Raw genomic sequence first — 10,052 nt, 5'->3', positions numbered from 1 at the left:
AGAGAGAGAGAGAGAGAGGTGCAACTGTACCCTTTCGGATTTACAAAACCAGGACGTTTCTAAGAAGCTGATGCGAACTGCTAACCTTTCATATGTGGTTACTGTGGCTACGCACATAAGCTTACAAAAAGATATGGTAAGTGTAGTGTACATATATATATATATATATATATATATATATATATATATAATATATATATATAAACGAGAGCATAGTTGACCATGACCCGAGAAGTTTTCGTATTTTCCCTCTCATGATGGCTTCCAAGACTCTGGCCCCCGAGTCATCTTGATAAGTCGACATCCATGGCTACCGTCATGGCTATTCCGGGGGGGGGGGGGGGGGGGCCCAGCGACATACCCCACCTGGCAGGGCTACGTCAGGGGTATGGTACACACTGTTTTGCCCCGCAGATTCGGTCAACAACTGGCGCCACTTCGTTGTTGCGGGCCGATCGGCTCGAGCGTCGGGCGAATCCGCATTCACCCCTGAGGCTCCGCTCGGCCTACTGGTCATGCTTGGTTCAGCAGCGGGAGGGGGAGGGGTTCCGGGCCCACGCTGCGCCGGGAAGCCCCGCCGATCCTGCACGTGTGGCGCGCAAAATGAAAAGTATGAAAATGTATGCCTACACCTGCTCAACACTCCCTCGCACTTACGCTTACATCGCTCGCTAGTGGGGTGGACCATCGCCTCCAGCCTCTTTTTGAAACATAATGATGATAACGTAAGTTGTCAAGCGTGTTTTCAAGGAACATTATGCATATAAGTAAGGTATATATACATATATGCGTGTCGAATTAAAAATAGCTGCTGACTCAGCATTGACGACCTTTTTACACATCGTCTTAGTTTTCGGGCTCGTGTTTTGAAAACAAAATAAAACGACATATGATAAAACACTTTGACAGCATACCCAGACAAGACATCAAACCAATCCTTCAAACAGTATGATCAAAATCAAATGACATCTGCCCACAAACAAGACGAAAAAGGTTTACGGGAAATTATCTCTCGACGTGCAAAAAACAAAAATGAGACATTGCCATTTATCATCTTAATAAAAATATAGTAGCTGAGAAAAAATACCTAGTTGGGCGCAAAATGACCCTAGAAGTTGACGCGCCCTGAAACCTCAATCATCATCATCCAAAAATTTCTAGCTTTCTTGTGAGAAACAGCTCAGATAACCCCAACAGACTAGTATGCACTAACGTGGCGTATCGATTCAAATGCAACATCGAAGGCTGCAAGCACGTTCCATGCACTACACTGGTGTGACCACAACACTCTCACGACGCCTGGCAATGCATTTGCGTGACGGGGCACCTCTGGACCACAGGCGTCATACCACCACGGGTCTCTGGAGAACCCCGCTGTGTTCCACGTCCCGGCCACGGCCAGATAACCTGTGCCCTGCGGACATGTGACACGTCTTCTGGACTGGTGACTCGCCCCCTATAGACACAACGAACTGAACTGACCACTAGACACTGAGTTCTGCAGCCGCCTCTCAGAGAATTCCAGGACTTGATTGTCGATGCAGCGTGATGACATTTAAAGGGAGTGTGCCACATCTATATGGGAGATTGAACTGAAAAAGCCGTCTTGAAGACCTTCCGGTGCTGTTCACAGCTGGTTTCGGGTAGAGTATTTCAAAGTCACCTTGGCATTCAGGACGTCATAATAACGCCATTCAAATTCTGTCATTCCATGCGGCGATCAAGGCCGCGATCATGATGCGGCGCTCTTGATGCAGCGATCACGGCGAAGAAAACATATTTTTAGAAGCGTTCATATCCGACGTTCGTGAGCACCATTTCCAGACATAACGGCCGCCAACTGGCTCTCAATCAATGTTGCGCAAGATACGATGGCGTAATCAAACCATGATGCATTGAGCAGCATATGTAATAAACGGAACTGCACTGTCTAAGAGAAACCTGTTCCACTTTAATAGTATATTAATAGTTATAAGTGAGCTTGTTTCATTATATCTGGTCCTTGCTTCAATATCTTCCAATGTGAAACATTTCCTTTAAGTTTGAAAAACTCACGAAGCCGCAGAGTTTAATTCGAGCTCCTTGGGAACGACAAGCGAAAGCAACCCAGTGACGTTATCAGAGTCTAATATCCCGGAACAGTGTACCATTCGGAAATTGTCATTCTTCATGTGAGTGGTGTGTCATTTGTCATTCCTTCGGCCACAGGCAGGGATTGCGGTGAAGTTTCGCGACATCAATCCGGACCCTTGGTTGATGATAATAGGCTACTGACGCAAATACAGACGTCGCCTCGGATTCGTATCACTTTCCATCGTCACTTGAAAACATCGAAATCTCACTCTGTTATTTGTATTTGCTTTGACTGCTCGTAGTATTTCTGACAACGGTGTCTCCAATTGGAATACCTCCCTGTGCAGCTGGAGTGGTTCAGTTGCAAGTGGAGGCGTAGCAAGCCCCTTCAGGAGCCGCCGACCTCTGCCACGTGCCGTCCTCGGCAGGACCCAGCCAAACACGCGCCGTGCCGGTCGCTAGGCCCGCTGACGGGGCCAGGTGGCCGGCGCCGACGCCGCCTTATCGGCCGCGCCAAACACACGTCGAACGTGGGACGCCGCCGCGTTATCTGTCCCGCACCGAGCCCGCCGTGGCCCAAAAACGCCAGGCAAATATGCAAACACTTCAGAGGAGGATGGGGCAATCCTGGAAGCTTGGGGGATGAGGCCACAGCTTCCACACACACGCACGCACACACGCACGTGCGCACGCGCGCACGCAACGTAACATGAATGCAAGGGTTAATGGAAATGACATTTCCTAGAAGCGCTTCCTCTGGTGAAAATTTCCACGTTTTAAGTTCTGAAGAACAACTAATGCTGCCTTCAACTCCAAATTGGGTAGACAACCGACACCATCAATCTGTTGAAATTTCTGACGGACACATCTCGATAAATAGCGGCCTAGGCTGCAAAGTGGAGGCAGGTAGGCCGTGACCACCTATTTGCAACTGACAAAGGGGTTTGCTTATTGTGCATACGCTGGCAACTGATTGGGCTTGTGCATTGCGTTCAATCGTTTGCATTATGTGGTAACCGTTGCAAGTTTTGTTTGTTGGGCTCCACTGTCCCAAAATTTCTGAATATGTAGCCTGCCATGGCCATTGAGAATAAAAAGCAAGATACACTGCAATGGTTTTCAACAATGGCATCGCTAATGTCAATAAAGCAGTCTGCTTACCGCAGGCAGCATTTCTTCAGTAAAACCATGACGGCCAATTGAATCACCAGCCTGGGACCGACCCGGAACGCACCGGAGTAGTGCGGCACAGTCTACGCAGAGTTTTGCGCTGCCAGCAGCCAAGGTTGGCTTCAAGACAACAAATCGGGTGGAAAACGCCAGATCAAAACACAAAATCGAGCGAAACACGTGGAACGAAAATAGTCGAAAGGGATAAAATTCGGATAGGAAAAGTGAAATGAGATAAATGCTGACAGGAATAATAACGGGGTAAAAGTGGACAACAAGAAATCCAAATAAGAAGAAAAGCAAAGGACAAGAAGTCACAAGCGATAAAAGGCGACGAGGATAAAAGCCGAATTGACCAAAATTTGAAAGGGATGAAATCTGCAGTTGTAAAATGCTGGAGAACACCTCGAAATGGCAAAAAGTCGACGGAGATAAAACTCGAATAACAAAATGTATACGGGCTTAGAGTCGATAAGGAAAAAGTAAATATTAAAAACAATTTACCGGCCAGAATTTGACATGGATAAGCGTCGATTGGGATAAAAAAGTAAACAGATAGTCACGTAGATATAAGACAGGAGAATCGTTATGATGTCACGGCTGGCGGGAAGGGCGCGATCGCCGACTGCACCCGTTCAACGCCCATGGATTCCATGGGTTTTGCCACCTCACATCCCTGGGTCCCCCAATGCGAACCCACCCCTGCTCACGCGACAAACGCTCCTGGCAGGAAGCCTTCGCAACCGAACCATACGCAGTGCGTCCTCAGTCAATCAGCTGGCCGATATCCTGTGGGTATCCTGCTTCACCCCGGCCATTTTCTGGGACTGACGCGAGAAACGCAGGCACCCATGGCGGGAGGCTGAGCACAGCGGCGCAGCGTTCGTCGCCAGTCTCGTTGTTCCGTTAGTCCAGGTGCTAGACCAACACGTGCCTAGACACGTCCCAACACGTCCCAATGTAGGCTCCTGGTTCCCACTTCTGAAGACAAGATCCTAGATGCATGGCTGTGGCTGATTATTTCATATAACTCATCCCTGTTTCTTCGACCCTATTGGCTGTTTTGCAAACATAGCACCTTGATTCCTGGTCTTCACTGGTTCTTTCACAATTACATATATGGATTTCCAGTTCTCACCGATTCCTTCACAAACATCGGAATTTTTGTTTCCATTGGCCTTCCAAAAACGCCAGAGACTGGCTACCTGTGGTTTGGTTTCCAGGGATTAACTGTTGTCCAGTTTTCCATCTCTGTCAACTTTTAATCATTTCGACCTTTTCCGATTCAACTTACATCCTCGTAAGCTTTTAGCAAGCCTTTAGTACTAGCTTAAAAATGTTCCAGCCTGTGTCCCCTGCCGATAGCCATTCCTTTTTACGTAGGTTGCTAAGTGCTTGCGTAGGTTGCTAAGTGGTTTACGTAGGTTGCTAAGTGCTAAGTGCTTGCGAGGAACATTGTTGACATAGAAAAGACAGAAGTGATAGCTATAGCTTAGTGAGCTTATGTAGGTGACAGCTTCTGCTCAAGGCATCTTGTCAAAATATCCACCCATCTATATCGTCATGCTCCTGGTTTTTTGTTCCGAGTAACAAGGCTATCACGACTGTCTTATCATTAGGGTTTTTTCCTTCCATTCGTTCCGATCCTGCTTTTAATTCTGTCGATCTTTTGTCGCTCGACCTTTTTTCGTCTGACTGTTTTCCATCGACTTTTTCCAGTCGGCTTTTTACTCGCACACCGCCAAGCGTTTGGGTGATTCTCACGCATCGAAACCGAGAGCGTTGTTGTGGCCCTCATCAGTGGGGATCATCTTACGTGAGGTGCGCCGCTGGTAGGTCAGTCCCTGGCAGACACAAACTCGTATGGAACTTATCATCCGGCAGATACACCGGGCAGATAGAGCGGATGCTCACATTATACTTACTAATACGCGTCGTAAATGTGATAACGAGGTGTTGGGGCGGGGACTTTTATGCATGAACGCCCCTGTTTTGAAATCGAGAACGTGCTGCATCACCGGCAGGGCTCACTCGTGGTCTGACCATCCACTCACAGCGCAGAGAAGAATTATTTTTGCACAATTCCGCCCACACGGCTGGGAATGAGCAGATTTATGTACCATTCCTTGTAGTTGTGGCGCATTGGCTGTTTCCTTAGAAGCCATGATGGCGTGCCAAATAATCATGCAATATGATGGCGACCATCGCTTGAGAGTGCCGCTCAGCGGTGTATCTCCCACCTGATGCATCGCAACACGGCTGTCGAGAACAAGGAACGACACGTTTTGGGTGGTTTGTTACAGAGAAAAACAGTACTGACGTCACGTATATTAATTTTGTCGAAGAAATCTGACCATGAACACAGCCCCAAACTTTCCTTTTTTCAATGTGTAATGAAATTGGTTGCTTGATGAGGACCGTGTAATCAGCACCTTCTCCCAAGCTGAAATTCGATAACCTTCACGAGCTTTCAATTCAAAATACAGAAATATCCCAAGCGCATGATCTTTCTCGCTAATATTACCTTGAAACACAAAGCACCGATCATGCGTTTGATCGAGATGACAATTTTGGTAACCCGTCCGGTCACAGCTTGACCCCTTTGACCTGTAAGGTGCACGTACTTCTCAACGATGGACTTAATACTATTTCCCGTAGCCTCTCCACGGAAATGTACTATGTACACTATTTTCTTGTTTGCATGCATCAGGCCCGCCATTCTGCATGAAACTGCCACCTATTTCTCTGTTTCCTATTTACGGTGACCACATCTGGCCTTCGTACTATGATGTTGTCTGTGAATTACTCCCCATACACTTCTCACAATGCTGCACTTTCACATGGGCTTGAAATTTAGAAACCAGTCTTCCGCAAAGCGATATCCTACCGCCCTGCTATTGTTTTAAAAAATATTTATTATCATTGACACCGTGAACACAAACTCAAGTTGGCGAAATTCGGGGATCAGTGTTTCATGGTGATTAGCTCAAACTTATCGGTTGCTCCCCCCCCCCCCCCACCCCTCTCAGCCGATGTCAGACGGTGACACCACTGTGTACGTCATATAGCTGTATGCAGCGTCCGGTATGGGCTCGTGCTCCCAGCGGTAGCAATCAGGCCGGCGTGGCCAGAGCATCACATCATCGCCTAGCAATCGCTGTTTACACGAGCCGTTGGTGACGCGCCTCGGGCCAGAAAACGGCGCTGCTGGCCGAGCCGGTCACCAGTGCAGGATGTCTTCAGGCCGGGCGATGCTGCTGGCGCTGGGGCTGGTGCTGGCCGCGGCCAATGCTGGCCGCCTTCAGGTGAGAAAGGTTCACAGAAGGTCGCGGTCCTCCGCCGCCGCCGCCGTCCGACGGACTGACTCCAGCTGGGGCTGCCCCCATGTGCGTGACAGAAGGCTAGACGTCAGACTCGGGAGTCGGAGACCGCTGGTTTGCATGTGGCGGGTCGGAGAGGTGCAGGATAGGGCCACCCTGGTGTTAGCGTTCGTGCTCCACGGCCACCTGCCTTAGAGCCAACTTTGGATTGTAAGTTGAGCTTGAATGAGCCGTGTCATTGATGCGGACCTGCTTCACACCGGTGCAGAGATATTCGTGCAGCGAGTTGCAGCAATTATCAAACTCGCGTTTTACAACAGGAGGACGCATGCTGCTCATTCCCTACATGTCAAACAAAGATCGTGGTAAAAGGGCGGTATATGATGTGACCACAGCCCGTAGGAAAAAAGGCATTGTGCTCAGGATATTTCAGCATTATGAGTTAAGCTTTCAGGTTTTCGATGAACTGTGGACCTTTTAATAACCAGGATGTATTGGTTAAACATTGCACTGCAAACACCCGTCAAATTAGCAGTACTCGACATGATAAGCCCAGATCGACATGTCAAGTGTTGTCCATATAACCAATGCTTGCACTATAACGTCGTTTAACTAATACCTCCTGGTATATTGAACGCCGGTTACTCAGCATGAGAACTCTGAACTCATGTGTGAATATTAGCCTGTCATGTTGGCAGGCAAGCAGCGAATTTATCCTAACCCACGCCAGACTTGGACTCCCTGATATCCCATTTCTTACCGATGACCAGAAAAAGTGGCGCAGAGCCCAGATATTTACAGGAACTGTTTCGCCGTCTTTGACACCTTCATCCTCTGTCAAAGCGTTGATGTATAGTTCTGATACGTTGGAGAACTCAAAATCAGTGACCCAGCCTGCTCAAACTTGGCTGCCTTCTGAGAACTGCCCTGAATTTCAATCCATTTTACGGGATGTTGGTGCCCAAATATTATATGTAGCATGACCTCTAACATATGGCATGATTATGCTACCAGGATGCTTATGACCTTGGCCAAAGTCCAAGTCACGACCTTTTATTGTAGTGAATGCTGTGAAAGCGAAACTGTGTGTAGGCTTGGGCCTCTCCCGGCACACGGCTATTTCAAGTACCAGGTACTCACGCCCTGCTTCTATAAATTGGTTAAATGCTTCTAGCTTTCCTGTATAATTTAAATACCGCTAGCATCTATAAAAGCGTTTAAAATGAAGGAACAGAGATCGGACAGAGAGGAGTCGAAATCTGGGTTTTTTCACTACCGAACAAATATACAAATCTCCTTCCCACCGAAGTTAGCAGTGCCCATAACTCTCCCCCCTCCCCCCCCCCTCAACGACCCTCAAGCGGTCGGGGTCTGTGAGTGTGCACGAGACCACGACAGTCGACAGCCCCGGGGGTCTGTGAGTGTGCACGAGACCACGACAGTCGACAGCCCCGGGGGTCTGTGAGTGTGCACGAGGCCACGACAGTCGACAGCCCCGGGGGTTTGTGAGTGTGCACGAGACCACGACAGTCGACAGCCCCGGGGGTCTGTGAGTGTGCACGAGGCCACGACAGTCGACAGCCCCGGGGGTCTGTGAGTGTGCACGAGGCCACGACAGTCGACAGCCCCGGGGGTCTGTGAGTGTGCACGAGGCCACGACAGTCGACAGCCCCGGGGGTCTGTGAGTGTGCACGAGACCACGACAGTCGACAGCCCCGGGGGTCTGTGAGTGTGCACGGGGCCACGACAGTCGACAGCCCCGGGGGTCTGTGAGTGTGCACGAGGCCACGACAGTCGACAGCCCCGGGGGTCTGTGAGTGTGCACGAGGCCACGACAGTCGACGGCCCCGGGATGATGAAATGCTCAAGTGAAACCAAAGGTACGAAACGACCAAGGGATTTCGAGGCGGCTAAACACTCCCCAGACACTCGGGAATGAGCAGCTGGGCGCGCTGAACCGAGGTGCCCCGAGCAGAATGACGGCATGCAGGTTGGTTGGGCATGCAGGAATGATTGTGAGGTCTGACCTAATCCATGACCTTTAGACGCTGCCGTGTGCGGGAGCCAGGATAACCTACGTATTAATGGTGACGTTTAAACCTGAGGACATATCAAATCGAATAGCTTTTCAGCGATGTCGTAAAACCCAAGGGCCGATGGATGGAGCTGAAACAGCGAAACCGGCCTTCACCGTATATGAGCCCGCAGTTGCCGGGTACCCGGACGGGCTCGACACAATCAAAGTAGTCAGGGAGCCTGCGACATGTGACAGGCTTTGACTCGATGGAGGAGACAATACACGACCAAGAGGGTCTGAAATGCCCGTGACCACCCGAACATATCTCGCATTAATACACGGTCAATATGTCCGGTGTTATTGATGTAGAAAACAGGGGCGGGGTGCAGTAGGGAACATTTTCATTTCGTTAAAACTGATAATCGGTCCTTTCTGATGCATGAAAAACTGACCTTTAGCAAAGATTCTTTACTTTTTCAGGGAACTTGTGCATTCCTGGCACTGAAGGTGATCTAGGGCCCCTGAATATGTGAATTGTCATGAATTGTCAATAATGGGCATTGCCATGGTCAGAAGATCTAAAGACATGATTGCATGCAATGTCCTGTTGGGGCCCTCATCGATATATCAGTAACAGTTGATAGATGATTCAACCTTTTGCGCCGTTCCAGCTTTGAGGCTGACGAGGCCACTGCCATGTTGGCGTGGTCACTGCCGTGTTGGCGTGGCCACTGCCATGTTGGCGTGGTCACTGCCGTGTTGACGAGACCAGTGCCGTGTTGATGTGATCACTGCCGTGTTGACGAGGCCACTGCCATGTTGGCGTGGCCACTGCCATGTTGGTGTGGTCACTGCCGTGTTAGCCGGCCGTGTCCGGCTCAGCGAAGCCAAACAAAGTTTTCGCTGTCTCACACTCGCAGAATAAAACTGGTCCACGTCAAAGCATGCCATTGTTTACGTCCAGTGGGTGACATGAGACCACCTGAATTCATAGCACCACACTTGAAGGCCGTGAACAGTCAATACAATTACAATTACAGCCGTCGTGCGCCCCGCTAGCATAGCCGGTCTGTAAAGGGCTCAGAACCCTGCGTGTCGTGACCTTTACAACGAAAAGGCTTCACGCCAAACACACTTGGTCGTTTTTATTCGTGTTGCAGCGATCTTTGCTTTTCCCATGGTATCCATGCTTTTCTCAATAAACCGTCTCTCTCTCTCTCTCTCTCTCTCTCTCTCTCTCTCTCTCTCTCTCTCTCTCTCTCTCCTCTCTCTCTCTCTTCTCTCTCTCTCTCTCCTCTCTCTCTATCTCTCTCTCTCTCTCTCTATCTCTCTCTCTCTCTCTCTCTCTCTCTTCCTTCTCTCTCTCTCTCTCCTCTCTCTTCTCTCTCTCTCCTCTTCTCTTCTCTCTCTCTCCCTCTCTCTCTCTCTCTCTCTCTCTATTCTCTTCTCTCTCCTCTCTCTCTCTTCTCCTC

This window comes from Pollicipes pollicipes, unplaced genomic scaffold (genome assembly GCF_011947565.3).
Source record: "Pollicipes pollicipes isolate AB1234 unplaced genomic scaffold, Ppol_2.1 Scaffold_4740;HRSCAF=5597_pilon_pilon_pilon, whole genome shotgun sequence".
NCBI lineage: Eukaryota > Metazoa > Arthropoda > Thecostraca > Pollicipedomorpha > Pollicipedidae > Pollicipes > Pollicipes pollicipes.
This window is presented reverse-complemented; position numbering follows the sequence as displayed.